Genomic DNA, 9,082 nt, shown 5'->3' with positions numbered 1-9,082 from the left:
TTATCAGAAGAACTTAGCAAGGCTATAGGATATAAGATGAATATACCATAACCAATACACCAAAATCAGTTATGCTTCTACATATAAGCACTGGGGAAAAAATAGAAATTGAGGCAAAAAGGCCATTTTCAATACTTTCAAAACATCTCAAAGACTTAGGAATAAATCTGATAAGAGTTGTATACTGAAATCTATAAAACATTGTGGATGTAAATTCAAGAAAATCTAAATGCCAAGAGATACATTGTGCTTGTGGTTGGAAGAGTCATTATCATTAAGAATTTACCTCTCCCCAGAGATATATCTATAGATTCATAATATAAAAATCAGAGGAGACCAGTTGGTTTTACTTGGTTTTGTTTTGTTGTTTCTTGAGATATGAACTGACAAGCTGGCTGTAAAGTTGATATACAAATGCAAAGAACCTAAAATAGCTAAAACATCTTTAATAAAAGGGAAGAAATTACATTATTTAATTCCAAAACAATATAAAACTACAGTAACCAAATACATTTGCATAATAATGAACATATACATCAACAGAACAAGAGCCCATAATTAGGGCCAAAGATATGGGTAACTGATTTTCTACAGAAGTCAAAAGCAACAAACTGCAAAGGCAATGCAATAGAGAAAGGACAGTTTCAGCAAGTGTTGCTGGAACAATTGGATAGCCTATGAATAAAGGTTAATTTTAATTAATTATTAATTTTTTAAAAAAGATTTTGTTTATTTATTCATGAGACACAGATTGGGGGGGGGCAGAGACTTAGGCAGAGAAAGAAGCAGGTTCCATGCAGGGAGCTCAATGTGGGACTCAATCCTGGGACTCCAGGATAAGCCCTGAGCCCAAGGCAGACGCTCAACCATTGAGCTACCCAAGCATCCCTAAAAATTAATTTTTATATATGACATGAGTTAAGGGTCAAAGCTAAGTCAAAGGCCTAAATTTAAAACCTAAAATACATGGAGAAAATGTCTGTAATCTTAAACAACTTCATAGATATTACACCAGAAATATGATTTGTAAGAATCCTAAATGATAAATTAGAATTCATTTAAAATAAAAAGTGTCTCATCTTCAAAGGATACTGTTAAGAGAATGAAATGACAATCCGTACACTAGGAAAAAATATTTACAAAGCATACATATATCTGGTAAAGGGCTTGTATCTAGAATACATAAAGAGCTCACAACAACCACCTAATTTTAAAAATGTTAAAGATTTGAAGAGACACTTCACCAAAGACATGTTATTAACAAATAAGCACATGAGAAGATGCTTGGCATCATTAATCATAAGGAAATGCAAGTTCAATCACAGTGAGATAGGACTACACATCCTGTATAATGACTAAAACTAATAAGACTCAGTATGCAACACACTGGTAAAGGTGAAAAATATATAGCATAAAAACTCCAATTCTTTAATAGGATAGTGTGTTAACTACTTAATTATATAAAGGTTAAAGGAAGAGAATATTAAAAGTAACTATAGCTACTATAATTTAACCAATACACAGATAAGAAGTAAATTGTGACCTCAAAATTATAAAAGGGAGGTGTAAAATAGTGGAGACTTTATAGACAAAAGAAGATAAGTTGCTATCAGCATAAGATTGACTCTTTGATCTGTCTTCTGTAAGCCTCAAGCAAAAGTATAGATTCATGAAACATAGGAGAAATAGAGCATATCAATATGGAAAACCACCAGTTTACAGAAGGTAGGCAGAAACAAGAAGAAAAAATAAATAAAAATACAAAACAACCAGAAAGCGATCAATAAGACTGTAGAAGTCCTTACACAGCAATAGCTATTTTAAATGTAAATGGATTTAAATCACCAATCAAAAAGCACAGAGTGGCTAGATGGATTTTAAAAAAGACAAGACCCAACTATAGGCCGCCCTTAAAAGATTCATTTCAGCTCTACAGACACACAGGATTCAAGTGAAAGGATGTAACACTCAAGTGGCAATCAAATCAATGTAGAAGTCGTCATACTTAGATTAGAAAATAGACTTCAAGCCAAAAATTATAACAGATAAAAGTCACTATATAATGACAAAAGGGTCACTACACCAAGAAGATAAATATATATGTGCCCAATATTGGAGCACCTAAGTATATTACGCAAAAACTAATAAATCTGAAGAAATAGTCAACAATACAGTAATGGGACCTCAATAACCTACCTTGAACAATCAATAGAAAATCACAAAGGAAATATTGGACTTGAACCATACTTTATACCAAATGAGCATAACAGACACATATAGAACATTGCATCTAAAGCAACAGAATACACATTCTTTTTAAGTACACATGGAACAGTCTCCAGGATTATATAATAAAACACTAACAAGTCTTAGCAAATATAAGAAGATTGAAATCATACCATCTTTTCTGGGAACAATGGTATATAATCAGAAAACAAGAGGAAAGCTGGAAAAATCTACGAATATGTGGAAACTCCACAACATACCTCTAAACAACCAGTGGGTCAAGGAAGAAATCAAAAGGGAAATTTAAAAAAAAAGAATCACAAAATGAATGAAAATGAAAATACAACATACCAAGTTCTCTGGGATGCTGCAAAAACAGTTCTGAGAGAAAAGTTTATAGTGATAAAAGAATATATTAAGTAATTAGAAAGATCTCCAATAAACAACCTAATTTTGCACTTCAAGGAATTAAGAAAAGAACCAGCTGGAATTTAGCAGAAGGAAGAAAATAATAAAGATCAAAATAGAAGTAAATGAAATAGAGACCAGAAAAATAATAGAAAGAATCAATGAAACTAAGAGCTCCTTTTTAAAGAAATATAAAATTGACAACCATTTAGCCAGAATAACCAAGAAAAAAAAACGATTCAAGTAAAATTAAAAATGAAAATTATAGCTGATACTATAGCAATACATGAGATCAAAAAGACTTCTATGAACATTTATATATCAACAAATTAGATAACTTGGAAGAAATAGATAAATTCCTAGAAACACAAAACCTACGAAGACTGAATAAGGAAGAAAAAGAAAAGCTGAAAAGACCAACAACCACCAAAGAGATGGGATCAACTATCAAAAAACTCCCAACACAGAAAATCCTAGTACCAGAGGTCTTAAATATAAGACCAAATCTCTTTGAAGAAAACACAGGGAAGAAGTTCCTCAACATCAGTTTTGGCAGTTACTTTTTGGGTAAGGTACCAAAAACACATACAAAAGTAAAAATTAATGGAGTAGACTACTTCAAAGTTAAAAGCTTTTACATAAAAGAAACAACTAAAAAATGAAAAAGCAACCTGAAGAATGGGAGAAAATATTTGCAAACCATATATTGGAAAAGGGTTAATATTCAAAATATATAAAGAACTCATACAACCCAATAACAAAAAACACAAACATACAATCTGACTTAAAAAATGGACAGATGGTGGATCCCTGGGTGGCTCAGCGGTTTAGCGCCTGCCTTTGGCCCAGGGCGTGGTCCTGGGGTCCCGGGATCGAGTCCCTCATCAGGCATGGAGCCTGCTTCTCCCTCTGCCTGTCTCTCTCTCTCATGAATAAATAAATAAAATCTTAAAAAAATGGACAGATGAACTAAGTGGACACTTTTCCAAAGACAATATCCAATGGTCACCAGGTACATGGAAAGACTCTCAACATCACCAATTATCAGGGAAATCTAACTCCAAACCTTTATAAGATACTATCTCACACCTGTTAGGATGGCTATCATCAAGAACACAAGATGGAGAAAAAGGAATCCTTGTATAATTTTGGTAGAGATTAAATTTATTTCACCTTTAAGGAAAACAATATAGATATTCTTCAAAAAATTGAAAATAAAACTATCATGTGATACAGCAATTCCACTTCTGGGTATATACACAAAGGAAACCAAATCAAGATCTTCAAGAGATACATTCACTCCTAAGTTCATTGTGACTTTATTCACAATAGCTAAGATATAGTAACAACTTAAGTACCCACATACAGATAAATTAATAAAGATGCGGTGTATATGCACAGTGAAATATTACTCAGCCATAAAAATGATAGAAGTCCTGCACGTTCACCACAACATGGATGGATCCTGAGGACATAATGCAAACAGAAGTCAGAGGAAGACAAATACTGCATAGCATCACTTATATATGGAATCTAAAAATGCCAGACTCCTAAAGAGAGAGTAAATGGTGATTACCAAAGGTAGGGTGTGGGGAGTAGGGAAATAGGAAAGCTGTTGTTCAATGCAAGAGGTACAAATCTGCATCTAGTGGGCAAATAAGCCCTGGAGATCTAATCCAAAATATAGTAAAAAATTGACCTTATACTAAATATAGATAATAGCTTATTACAATTATCAAACTTGCTCTGTATTCCCACCATAAAAAAGAATACATCATTATGTGATATGATAGAGGTGCTATGTATTGCTACAATGATGATTGTATTACAATATCTAAATCTAATCACATCAACATGTTGGATAACTTATAGTGTTACAAGTCAACTATATTTCAACTTAAAAATGTCAAGTTATGAAAGATAAATTACAATTACAGATCTGTTTTAGAATTCCCAAGTGTGGGGATCCCTGGTGGCTCAGCGGTTTAATGCCTGCCTTTGGCCTAGGGTGTGATCCCGGAGTCCCAGGATCAAGTCCCCCATCAGGCTCCCTGCATGAAGCCTGCTTCTCCCTCTGCCTGTGTCTCTGCCTCTTTCTCTCATGAATAAATAAAATCTTAAAAAAAAATTCCAAGTGTTTAGAATTCCTTATATAAAAGCTTTAGAATCCAAAACTTACTATAATCAGTGAAAACATACTCCTTAAGCCTGTTCAGTTTCAAAGAACTATGAAATCATTCAATCAATTCAATTGAAGAAATTGAAATAGATGAATAAAGAAAACAGGAAGAATGAAAGCACAAACTACAGACCTATAATAACTGAACAAATAGAGATATTCTTTTGGTGATAAAACAAGAACAGCAAAAAAAGCAGTGAGCAATGACCAAATCAGGTTGTGGGGAGGGAGTTAGCAAAACTACACATGGTAATACAGATATTTTAATAGATAGGAAGGCAAATTTTAAAATGTTCAAATACAGAATAATAGAGTTCATCTCAAATTCAAGGTGGCTTATTAGTGCATGTACAATATGACAATTCTTCTTTTTTTTTTGTAGAAAAGATCTTTGTTAGGGCAGTACCCATTCTGGATTTTTACAAATTGTTTTCATAATTATTAACTTTCTCCTGAAAATTCATACCATTGATAATTATTTGAAAGTATGAATGTGTGCAGAGGATATGTGAAAGGATTAAACATCTAGAATCAGGTAAAAAGCTTCCAACAATTTGGGAGATTTATATAGTGTCCAGCTGTACTGCATTTGCAGAAGTCTTTGTATTTAATATAAAAAACTCTTTGCTATTTATTGACATCGACCGCAGTGAATATGAAAGGCAAGAAAGCTCATTTACAAAAACAGAACACTTAGAATTGACCTTAAGCAGAATTATGTGGATTTCCTGGAAAAAAAATATAGAAAAATAAATGGAGATCCCTCACTTTTGGACAAGAAAACTGAGCAATTTAGAGAAGTCAGTTATTTCTAATTCCAACAAAATTATAATTGTACCATTTTTAGATGTCACTATGCAGCATCTATTCAGTTCTATGAATAGTTAAAAATTTCATTAAAATAATTTAGCCCAAGAATTGTACATATACTTATATACAAATGGAAGAAACCAGAAGTGAATGAAAATGTTAAATGATTACCATACAGTAGTAGAATTAGGGTGGTTTTGTGTTTTTTTGTTTTTGTTTTTGTTTTTTTGTTTTTTGTTTTCCTTTAGGAAGTTACAGTATGCTGGAAAACCAATGGCCCTGAAGTGTGCTAAAAGTCCTGTGGTCTCTTACTTGCAGTCCACCCAGCCCCCAGCTGGGATCTGAGCTAAATACTGCATACCCATGTGTTTTAACAATGCGTCACCAAGGCAAATAAAATAAATGAAGGAAAGCAGTCATGGAAAAAGAAATAAAGACATGACTGAAGAATAAGAAAGAAAAGACAATGGCCTTTAAGATCCCAGGTATGTTGTTGCAATTGAACATTATTATAGAAACTCTTTGAATGTAGTTCTTTGATAATTTATTGATCTACAGATTACTAATTCTCCTGTTTTAAGGTACTTCAATAGACTTACTAGATGCTGTTTCTAGAAGGCACCTAAATATAGACTTCAAAATTAGTATATTGCAAGTATTTAATGTACAACCAAAAATTTCCTTCATTAACAAGAAAATAAACTATTCTGACACAGTTTATTATGATAGTCTTCTTAATAAAAGGTTAGGTATTAACATAAATATTGTTTGTCCTTATGTATACATTTATTATGTATATACATTAAAATATTCAAAATACACATTTCAGTCTGTGAATCCTTATGATTCTATTGCTCAAATATCACCATTTTACCCATTAGATAAGCAGATGGGTCAGCCACATCCAGCTGGTTACACACCTCCTGACAAATGGCTTTCTAAACTATTTGTCACTGTCCGTTCCTTCCAATCTCTGTAAAAATGTTTTCACTTATCATGATAGCATCTACTGTGATTTCTGTGTATCTGGCACATAGAAATTAGTTAAAACTCTTAGAATTCAGCTTGTTCAATTTCATTATCTACCACCTTTTTTTTTTTGGCATTCTCATCTGTATCTAAAAAACAGGTGAAAAGTTGCTATTAAAATATGACCATCTCACTTTCTGTAAGGAATATCTTCTTAATTCAAATACAAAACTTTCCATATGACTTACCTAGCAATTTTGATTGCCATTTTCACTGTGAAGTTTAATCACTCCTCTACCCCAAATATTACAAAAGGAGAGTTTAATTAAAATTACTATCTTTATGGAATTTGCCTCTAATTATATTCATTTTTATCCCATTATCAAAGAAACCCTTTGCAATCTCAAGTAGTATAACCAAGATGAAAGAAAATATTGACCAATAATCTTTTTGCATAGAAAATGTAAAATGTTATGTATAATTTTAAATTTTTTGTGGTTAATATTACAAAGGACATAACTTCTACCTTCTAAAGAGAGAATATGAACATTTAGGAAACATTTAGAAGATAAATATGAATTGTCTTAAAGAAAAAGAAAAGCCTTAAACTTCCTTGAATTTTCTTCATCTTCTGATCTCACAAAGTAGAATTATTTTATACCAGCTCCAAAAAAGATGTTAATCTAGTAAGTTATGAATTTCCAACATTAGTTAAAATATTTAAATTACAATATGAATTGCAGTTTAACTTCAATAGTTTAAAAATCTCCATGTCCAAATAATTAATTTGATGTATTAATATATTGTTTCTGTAGTTACATTGGCTACTAGTGTGCTAATAACATTTGTGTATAATACATGGGACACTAAGCATGTATTTTCTACACCTCTTAAGACCCCATGGAAACTTCATTACATGCAAAAAAAAAAAAGTGGAAACAGGCTTGATAACCACAAGTAGGTAATCACCAGCAGCAATTTTTTTTTAATTTTTAACTGATTTCAATAGACACAGAGTTATTGGGGTCTTATCAAATTAACAAGAGCAGATATAGTTAGGAGGAGGGGGAGGTTGTGTTACCTGTGGGAGATTCTGCGTTGTGTAAATGGAGGTCCCAGTTCTTTGATTCCCCATGAAAGATATATGTGAGGATCTGTGCTCCAATGAAGACAGCCAGAAGGAAAGTAGCAAGCACGAAGAAATTTATTAAGGGCAGTGCTCTCTCCAGAAGGGAGTAGGCAAGCCCAGAGATAGCAACTGCCCTGAGGGCTATGGAAATATTTTATGTGTGTGGGGTCTTGGGTCATGGACAGGGTGGCCTCTAATGGAGGTTGTTTCTAATAATTTGGCAGACTCCTCCCACACATTGAGAGGGAGAGTTTGTTTTTTGTTTTTTTTAAGATTTATTCATTCATGAAAGACACACAGAGAGGCAGAGACAGAGGCAGAGGGAGAAGTGGGCTCCCTGCGGGAAGCCCGATGTGGGACTTGATCCCAGGACCCTGGGATCATGACCTCAGCTGAGGCAGACACTCAACCACTGAGCTACCCAGGTGCCCTGAGAGGGAGAGTTTTTGATGTTATAATTTTGTACAGAACCACCATGGCAGCCTTCCACAACGTGGGGGACGACGGGAGCTAAAACCTCAAAGAAAATGCATTATAATGGGTCTAGGGTTATCCTGGGGATATCCTGGATAGGGGAGATCACATGTCCCGCACCTGTGGCTCTTAGTCTGTTAGGCCTAAGGCCTTGGAAGCCACAAGGTCAGGAGGTCGTAACCTCAGGCTCCTAATGTGTAACTTGTTTATCACTGTCCTTGCCTCCATCTTATGTCTGTTGCTACCTCAAGTTGACCAATCAGGACACAGAAAATTAAAAACTCCTTTAGAAACTTGGTAATTAGAGAAATAATTCAAAAAGCAATGAATAAAGTATGCCTAGGAGACAGACACCTGAGACACAGGGTGGAGGTTTACAGGGGAAGGCAAGTAGGAGGGGGTTGGTTACATTTTTATGCCATCATTGTTTTAGGTTTTTGCTAAATTCTTCTATTACTCTAAAGTAATAACTGAAATACTATATCTAAGTGTACTTTTCAGAGGTCTAGGAAGGTGTAGGTGCATACATGTAGTTGATAATGGTTACTTGCATCCATTTTTGAGTTGGCTAAAATTAATACAAGGAAAAGAATTTCTACCTACTTTCCTAAGTAGTCTTTTTGCAACAGTATTACATTCTTTCTGATGTAGAGTCCAGTTAACTCAGAAGAACCTAGAGTGGGGAGTCCACGTCCTCTCCCGCTTATGGCTCCTCTGCACTAGGCAAACTTTGTTGATGGTTGAGTACCTAAATTTCTTCAATGTAAATTCATATTACTTTTAAAATTTCCATAAAAACATTTTTATTAAAAAAAATATAATGATATAAAGATGTGAAATATGCTCATCACAGTCGGCTAGGTTAAAAAAAAAAAGTGATTACAGGT

The sequence above is a fragment of the Nyctereutes procyonoides genome, unplaced genomic scaffold, assembly GCF_905146905.1.
Source record: "Nyctereutes procyonoides isolate TBG_1078 unplaced genomic scaffold, NYPRO_anot_genome, whole genome shotgun sequence".
NCBI lineage: Eukaryota > Metazoa > Chordata > Mammalia > Carnivora > Canidae > Nyctereutes > Nyctereutes procyonoides.
This window is presented reverse-complemented; position numbering follows the sequence as displayed.